Below are 9,390 nucleotides of genomic sequence, written 5' to 3'. Positions count from 1 at the left end.
GGAGGGTGGCATCCCTATGTGTATGTTGGCAACCCCAAGTGTGTGGGGGGCATATGTTGTGTGGGTGTCGCCCTCAGCTTCTTGGGGAAAACGGTTATGTGATTTTTAAAAAGTTCTGTTAGGGAATATAACAAAGGAGAAAACTAAAGGTATTTGCTCTGTTAGAGGAAGTTTTCAGGGGGGGGAACTACAACTCCCACAATGCACACCACCGTTCCATTTCCCATGTCTCCTTGCAAAGGAAACTGACGCCCAAGGAGAGGCTGGCTCTATTAATGTCTCTTTGCATGCCGCTGCGATTTTGTGGCTGTTACTTTGGTGCGGTTTCTTTATTTAAAAAATAAATAAAAATCTTTTGGGTTGCTATTCCGACACCCCACCCCACCCCCGGTGCTGTTGCCTCTTTATATCGCTTCCTCCCTTTGCCTTTAATCCAGAAGATGGGTTGGATCTGAAACCTGGTAGGTAAGTGCTAGTCTTGGAGTCTTAGCAATTGCACGTCTGTTAATTTTTTTTTTTTACTAAAGGGTTAACCTGTGTATGTCTGTGTCGGGGGGGGGGTACGTTGTTTAAAATGTGCTTGCTCATATTGATACTCAGCCTATGGTTAGTGAAGATATATGCACATTTTTTTAAAACTTCCCTGCAGAAAGGAAATAACCAGTCTACTAAAATAACATCTGGGAGGGATTGATTATCTCAGAGCGTCCCCGTTTTAGATCCTTGCACACATCCTGTATGCTGACCTGGATAATTGAGTACAGTGGGGAATCACCAGCCGCGTCCCCTCTTTGGGCCTGGCTGCAGAGAAAAAGAATGTATTTGAATTCTCTGATTCAGTGAGGCGCATATTTTGTCTCTGTGATGTGTGATGGTGAGGCATTTTGCATTTTCTGTCTCTTGAGATGCCAGGGCCTTCTGGCTGTACCAGTCTGGTCTCCTCCCTGGAGCTGTGAGATAAACAGGCAAGGAGAATATTGGAATTCACTAAATTCTTTGTGGGTAGATATAAGAACAAAGGGAGAAGATAAGCGTTCCTGGAAGGATTATAGTCAAGAGAAGGGAAGAGCGATTGCTAAACAGAACTTTCTTGTTCAGAACTAGCATGAATACTTCTGCTTCCTAGAAGTATCCATCTAATTTATCTTGTTTTCATCTCTCCCTTTCTCCAAAGAGCTCAGGGCAACCTGTTTAATCCCTCATAGTAACTTTGTCAGGTAGGTTAGGCTGAGAGAACGTGACTGGCATGGAGTCACCCGGAGAGCTACATGGCTGAGTGTGGATTTGAACTCATGTCTCTCCATTGGTAGTCAAATGCTGTAACATCCTTGGCTGGTCACTCTGGTAAAGTAGATGCTGGACTAGCTAGACCCCACCCCGCATCTCATTCAGAAGAGCTTTCCTTATATTTCTGTTCATACAGGTGGGCGGGATACCCCGATTTCACCTGTTCTTCTGAACGTTTAGCTATCAATAAATGTTTAGCTGTAATAAAAGAGTCTGATGCTTTTGAGAAGGTCACATTGGTCAGTTTGGACAACCCCAGTGTAAGAGTTAAGAACTTCACATGGTGCCAGATAGGAGCACTGCAGGGTTTTTGTTTCTGTCGGGTGAGAGAGCGCTGGACACTTTGGGTCTTGTTCTTGCATTTGCAAAATAGGAGTCCAGGGGCGCCTTAGAGACTAACACAGTTTATTCCAGCATAAGCTTTTGTGTGGGATAAATCTTGTCATTCTTTACAGTGCTACTGGAAATGGACTCCAGTCTTATTTTGCTGCAGTGGACTGACACTGCCTGCGAGGAAGTCCGGAAGCAGGGAGGTGGAGAGTGACTGGCCCCTGGTCTCCCAGTGAGCCCGATGACAGAGAAGGGATTTGAACCCAGATCTTAGTCAGACGCACTGAGCACCGCATCCCAATAGCTCACTATGTTGCTGCAGCATTAGGAGAGAACAAGTTTGCAGTGTGTCTTTTGGAGGAGGGAGCCATTTCCTCAGTGAAGCCAGAAGGCCTTTTGCTGATTTATATTCTGGTTTTTTTCTCCCTCAGGAGAAGTCGGGGCCAAAACTGAGAATGAGGAATGGATTGCCATCGGCAACGACTTCAAGTGGCGCACATTCCTCTAGTGGAGAAAGCCCATTTGTCTCCAGTGTCCTCTGAAGGGGAACCTCAGTGCGGGGACAGCCGCACAAAATGGGAGAACCAGCGGTGGAGGGACGGGCGCTTAAAATCCGAAGAGGAACTGGACTGGGAGGTGGCTTCGGATAGTAGCTCGGTGGTCTTCATTGAGGAGTGGGAAGAGGTGCGCAGAAGGGGCAGCGATGGATGCGCATCTGATTTAGAGGACTTTGGGGGGAACTCAGCCCATGTGGAGGCCCCCGGCGCTGAGAGACTCCGTGTGGAAGGACCAGAGGTAATCCTTTATCCAAAGGGGCCTCCGTCAAACACTGGGTTTGCTACCGAGGGGTGTGAGGAAATTGCTTATCGAGGTCAAGGCTGTGTCGATGCTGAACTGATCCCTTTTCCAGAAGGATCTCTGGGGAGGGAGGAGTCTGAGGAGGAAGAAGCAGAGGACGTTAGTTACGAGGGTGGAACGCGAGTAGAGAAAGTGCCGGTTGGAGTGGAAGGTGAGTTGACCTTTTCCCCAGAGGGATGCAGTCGGGAGGGGTCTGAGGAGAGTCCTTGTTGGGGAGGAACTGCCCTGCGTAAAGCAACCCCTGGGGGAGAGTCTGGAGCAATCGTTTGCCAAGACGGATCTCTTATAAGGGGAGGATCTAATGGGGAGGAGCCCGAAGCAATCCACTCCCAGCAAACCTCTCTTTCAGGGAATGGCTCTGACGAGGAGGTGGTGGTGGAGTGGGCCATGCCCGTGGAGGAGCTGGTTGCCAAGCAACGGCCTGTGAAGCCGCGTCACATCTGCAGCGAATGTGGCCGTAGCTTGGCCAGTCATTCGGCCCTCGTCCGTCACTGCCTTATCCACACCGGAGAACTCCCGTACAGTTGCACGGAGTGCGGGCGCCGCTTCCGGCAGTCCTCGGCCCTCGTCCGCCACCTTCGGGCCCATCGGGGCGAGCGTCCCTACGTTTGTGGCGAGTGCGGCAAAGCCTTTGGGGTCAGGTCGGCACTGGTTCGCCATCAGCGGGCCCTGCATTCGAGCGAGAGGCCCTATGTCTGCGGGGAGTGCGGGAAGGCCTACGCAGACCTTTCCATCCTGACAAAGCATCAACTCATTCATGTCAACGGGCGGCCGTTTTCTTGTCCCGACTGCGGCCAGTCGTTTGGGCATCGCACCACCTTGACTCAGCACCGACGGATCCACACAGAGGAGCGGCCGTACCGTTGCGCCGAGTGTGGGCAGACCTTCCGGCAGAATTCGGCCCTGGCGAACCACCGCCAGGTCCATTCCGGAAAGCGTCCATTTTCTTGCCAGTACTGCAGCAAAACCTTTGCGGGCCGGCCGACTCTAGTCCAGCACCTCCGGACTCACACCGGGGAAAAGCCGTAGCACCAGCTCCAACCTCCTGCAGCACCGAAGGAACCACCTTGGCGAACGCCCTTTTGCCTGCTCCTTGTGCGGCCGCCGTTTTGCCCGACGGCCTGATCTCGCCCGGCACTACGTCACCCACGCCGAAGGCAGCGTCCGGCCTCACCGCTGCAGTGACTGTGGACGGCGTTTTGTGGAACTGGCAGACTTAGAGCAGCACCAAGCCACGCACCGTGGGGAAAGGCCTTATGTCTGCAGTTACTGTGGCAAATCCTTCACGGAGGCCGCCACGCTGGCTCGACACCGCCGCTCGCACCTTCCGACGGCTCAGCAGGCTTACAAGTGCGAGGTGTGCGGGCAGACGTTCGGGCAGAGCTCTGACCTCCTGGCGCACGGGCGGGTTCACAGCGGGGAACGCCCCTACGCCTGCGTGGACTGCGGCAAGGCCTTTGGGCGCAGCTCCAACCTGTCACGGCATCGGCGGGTGCACACCCACGAGCGCCCGTACGTCTGTGGAGACTGTGGGAAGAGCTACACCCAAAGCACCCACCTGATGGAGCACCAGAGGCAGCACACCGGCGAGCGGCCCTACGAGTGCACCGACTGTGGCCGCTCCTTTGGCAAGAAGGGGCATTTGGACTCCCACCGGCGCGTGCACCGCCTCCTGCCAGGATCCTGTGGCAGTGCGGATAACCCGCTGGTGGAACGTCCCGATTTGGGAAGACCACTGAACCAATGAAGGAGTCTGGTGGTGCTTGGGGTGTGTGTGTGTGTGGGGGGGCATGTATGTGTGTGGGGCATGTATGTGAGTGAGCACGGCTTAATTTGAGCATGACTCATGAAGGCTTTGCTCCGTAGCTTGTTTGAAGCTCCTCAGTTTCCCCCTAAGTCTTCAGACCTCTATCAGGCCTCCACAATGGTGTAACAGGCTCACGTTATAGAAGGGAAGGAAGCTCGGGGCAGGCGAAGGTTGATCCCCTGAGCCTCTCACATTAGAAATTTTACTCGTTTGGTAAAATGCTTTGGGGATTATCCAGGCTAACTGGTATTCGACGAAAGGCTGTTGATTACAAAGACAGAAACCAAGCCCCGTCAACTCTTAAGTACCCTCGATTTCCTCTACCCCCTTCAGAGCAGAGGTTCAAATGCAGAGGGACCTGGCTTGCAGGCACTCCTGGCTGTTCTAGGTTCTGGGTTCCACTCTTCCCAGATCAAGGGAAGGCAAATTCCTCCGAAAACCTCCCATGCTTTGCTTTCTGTTCTGACCCATATTGCCTCCCCCCCCCCCCAAAATGCAGAGAGGAATTGGCAGCCTGGGCCTCTGTCGTTGCCTTTTGAGATGTAGAAATATTATTCCACTGCCCTCATGTCAAATTTTGGGTGCCGCCCAACGAGCAGGCTCTGACCTACGTTCCGAGAGGTTGCTCTTCGTTACATTAGAGAAACCGAGGTTCCAGTGGGGCTGTGTGTCTCTTCTACCTCACATCTGTTTGAGCCGGCTCGGCTTGGTTTTGGTTCTGTAGAAACGCCAAGGATCACTCCCATTTATTAGACTTTGGTAATGTATGTCTGTTACCGGTAAGTTTTTTTTTTTTTTAATTAAGTTGCTATTAAGGGAGGCAGTTAAAAATATGCAGTAAAACCTCATTTTGGCCAGCATTTTGTGTTGAAGGTTGTACGGGAAATCAGAAGAGCAGAGTTTTTTGTTACAAGAATTTGTATGTCGCCAGACTATTGTTAAAAGTGTTGACTGTGATCAATCTAATTAAAATATTAAAGGCCACCATGGGCCCTAAACACTCCCTTTCACAGGGGAGGCTTCCCGCTGCCTCTCTGCTTGTTTCTGGCCTGGTCTCCTTCCCGTTGGCCTCTGCTTGGTGTCTCTGTGTCAGGTGAGATTGGGTCAATTCTTGATGCAGGGAGTCCTCCAGAAATCCTTGCTACTGGGGGTGAATGCTTGTTGCATTTCTGTGTGAGTTACTACTCTGGCCTTGCAAGCCCAAGAAACAGGGACTTCTGCAGAATACTAACTGGGTGAGGGCTCTGTTGGGTGTGGGTGAATTTTTTTTCCCTTGTACACAATAAGGAGCATCGGGTACTACAGAAAAGGGGCCTTGAGTTTTAATTCAGAAATAAAGTAGGCGTCAGCTGTCAAAACTTCGGGAACAAAACCAAATGAGGAAACTTTGCAACAAACTAACACCCTGAAATGTGCAGATCTTGTGCCTCAAAGAAATTAGGAAACAGTAACTGTTACGGCTAAGAGCTGAGGGTGATGGGAGATTTCGTGGATTTGTGCTGAACTGCAGTCTTTTGGGTACATCTTGATGGGGGGGGGCTTAAAACATAAGAGACACCAATGTTGGATCAGGCCAAAGGCCCATCCAGTCCAACACTCTGTGTCACACAGTGGCGAGAAATACCAGATGCCATCAGGAGGTCCACCAGTGGGGCCAGGACATTAGAAGCCCTCCCACTGTTGACCCCCCCCCAAGCACCAAGAAGACAGAGCATCACTTGCCCCAGAGCCCCTATCTATACCTTGTAGCTAATAGCAACTGATGGACCTCTGCTCCATATGCTTATCTAATTCCCTTTTGAAGCCGTCCATGCTTGTAGCCGCCACCACCTCCTGTGGCAGTGAATTCCATGTGTTAATCACTCTTTGGGTGAAGGACTTCCTTTTATCCGTTCTAACCCGACCGCTCAGCAATTTCATGGAGTGCCCCCGAGTTCTTGTGTTAGCTCTGACTAATCTCTGTAGAGGGACCCAGCGAGGGGCAGGTCCTATTGGCTAGTGCTGATTTTTCCCATCTTTTCTCCCCCCCTGCTGGAGCATGCTCCTTAGCTTTGTCGTGCAAGTTAACTGCACGGCAAACACCCTCTCTGTTTGTGACCTTTACAACTGTGCTGTGGATTAAGTGGCTCTGATGCGGCTCTTCTGTGTTTCTAAGCAGAAGAGAGGATTGATTTGGGTGGCCTGTGGGACTCTTCTTATGTCTAAAAGCCACGAGTCTCCTTCTGCCTTATTCCCCCCCCCCCCCAACAACAGGCATCTTATATGTAAAAACCACTTTCATTGCTTCTGGTAGATGCCCAGATGTGAACTGCATTGAACGTCCGTGTTCCGCAATTGGAGGCAAGGATCGCTCCTCCCTCCCTGTGCCCCTTTGCAGTCCTCTATTGGCACAATGCATGGCCAATAGGATGTCCCCACTCCTGCTCTCACAGGCCATGGGCCATAGCCAGTAGAGAGGTTCTTCCTGGTTTGTACCAACCGCATGGTCAAAGCAATGGTATTCCCAGTAGTCATGTATGGCTGCGAGAGTTGGACTATAAGGAAGGCCGGTGCTGGAGAAGACTCTTGAGAGTCCCTTGGACTGCAAGAAGAACAAATCAGTCAATCCTAAAAGAAATCAACCCTGACTGTTCCCTGGAAGGCCGGATAATGAAACTGAAGCTCAAATCCTTTGGCCACCCAATGAGAAGGGAGCACTCCCTGGAGAAGGCCCCTGATGCTGGGAAAGATTGAAGGTCAAAGAAGACGGGGACGGCAAAGGATGAGATGGTTAGACAGTGTCATAGATGCAACGGACATGAAGTTGAGCAAACCTCAGAGGACGGCGGAAGACCGGAAGGCCTGGCGGGAGCTGGTCCATGGGGTCGCGAAGAGTCGGACTCGACTGTGCGACTGAACAACAACGACCAACTGTAGAGGCCCGTTTCATAACAAGCGTTTTTTACTTGAGTCTCAAAGGTTATCAGGAGCCACACACGAACCAACATGAAGCTGTCTGATCCTGAATCAGACCCTCAGTCCGTCAAGGTCAGTATTATCTACTCAGGCTGGCAGCCGCTCTCCAGGGTCTCAGGCCGAGGTCTTTCACATCACCTACCTGATCCTTTTAGCTGGAGGTTGAACCCAGGACCTTCTGCATGCCAATCAGAGGCTCTGCCACTGAGTCGCCGCCCCTCGCCAAAACCAGACATTGATCCATCAAGGTGAGTATCGTCTGCTCAGCCTGGCAGCAGCTCTCCTAGGCCCCAAGCTGAGGCCTTTCACATCCCCTACTGCCCTGGATCCTTTTTAACTGGTGATGCCAGGGATTGAACCTGGGACCTTATGCATGCAAAGCAGAGGCTCAGCCACTGAGCCACAGTGGTGCTTCGATCCCAATAATCTGCAGGACGAGGCAGGTAAACTGATTCCTTTCCTCGGTCCACGTAAAAGTAGCGTGTAAGTTTTCAGGCTCTGCAGAATCTTTCATTGTTCAAACCTGCCTGCTGAAGAGCTCTGTGTGAAACTGGAAATCTAGCAAGCAGTCTTCCAGACCCAGCAGAAGTTATGTGGTGATTTTTTTTTTGTATATTGGGACACCACTTTTAAAGCAGAGTGACAGTAAAAAGAGAGATGGGTTCCCCTCCTCCCTCCTTCTAGGAGAATAAAGGAGAGAGTGGATTTCTAACAGAGGGTCGAAGGTAGTGGTGGGTCTGAAATCCAGATCCAAATATAACACTTAAGTCATTGCGTCATGTGGGGTTCTTCTCCCCTGCAGCCTGAGCTAGCCCTCATTAAGAGTACGCATGGAATTATTCTACCTGGGACTCCCGATTAGATTAACCAAAATAACTGCTCCTCCCCAATTCATTCACAATCCAAAGGCTGGATTTGGTCATCTGTAATTATACTATGAAAATGTAATTAAATGTGACAATGTGAATGCCCATCAGTGAATGCCCATACAAAGGAATATAATCTGTAATTATTTTATATTCTAATTCCAACAGATGGCGCCATGTGCGGATGCTTATTCCCAGTAAAAGGAAACTCCCTCTGGCCCAGCAGGTTTTCTTACATATTCAGTAGTCTACCAGTGCCTGCAGAAAAATCCAAAAACTAGAAAAAACCCTTCAGGGACGGCTGAATTCCCCCCCAAACCTTTTGAAATGGCCTCTGCAGGGATCTGCTTCAGACATCAACTGTGTGAGAGAGGTTAGAACGAAGGGAGCCTTGGGGCCTGGCCTGACAAGGGCTGCCAGGGCCAGCCTGGGGAATCGCTAGAGGTTTTGAGGTTTGGGGAAGGGAGAGGCCTCGACTGGGTATAATGCCACAGAGTCCACCTTTTAAAACAGTCATTTTCTCCAGGGAGACAGATCTCTGCTGCCTTGAGTTCAGTTGTAAGTCTGGGGGGGGGGGTTTCCTTCAGGCCCCCCTTAGAGGTTGCCAAGCCTAGGCCTGCCAGCACTTTAGGGTTTCCAGTTTCCCCCCCTGGCCACCGACAGGGGATTCTGGATAAGGTTGCCAGGTCCAGGCTGGGAAACTCCTGGAGATTTGCGGGAGGAGCCTGGGGAGGACAGGGACCTCAGTGGGGTACAATGTCACAGAGTCCACCCTCCAAAGCATCCATTTTCTCCATGGGAAGTTATCTCTGTAGTCTGGAAATGAGCAGGAATTACAGGGGATCCCCAGGTCCCACCTGGAGGCTGGCATCCCTCGGCAGCACCCTCTGGGTGACTTGATACCACCTGATTTGCATGACTCAAGTAGGCCCAGCTGCTTGCTACTGTTCATCAGCAGCCACCCTATGAAAGCTGGGTTGTTGTGCAGATAAAAAGTAGGAGAGAATAATGTAAGCTGTTTTGGTCCCCACTGTGGAGAAAAACTGTAATTTTCCTAGGTAGAGGCTGTGGGGGAGGGGTGTGGAGATGGAAAGTTGCAGACAGAGAGGCAGATAAAGGTAGGTTGGCTGTTGGGTGGGAAGGAAATTGTGTTGCCAACTCCAGGTTGGGAAATTCCTGGACATTTGTGGGGTGGAGCCTGGGGAGGGTGGGATTGGAGGAGGGAAGGAACTACAGATCAGTATAATGCCATAGCTGGAGGAGAAAAAGAAAAGGGGGGGGGCAGAA

At 51.2% G+C, this 9,390-nt stretch overlaps 1 pseudogene; it reads left to right on the top strand.

The window, feature by feature from the left end:
* The first annotated feature begins 2,079 nt into the window (after window positions 1-2,079).
* Window positions 2,080-4,222, top strand: LOC107106638 (annotated as a pseudogene).
* The last annotated feature ends 5,168 nt before the right edge of the window (window positions 4,223-9,390 follow it).

Source organism: Gekko japonicus, unplaced genomic scaffold (genome assembly GCF_001447785.1).
Source record: "Gekko japonicus isolate JY-2015 unplaced genomic scaffold, Gekko_japonicus_V1.1 scaffold849, whole genome shotgun sequence".
NCBI lineage: Eukaryota > Metazoa > Chordata > Lepidosauria > Squamata > Gekkonidae > Gekko > Gekko japonicus.
This window is presented reverse-complemented; position numbering and strand designations above follow the sequence as displayed.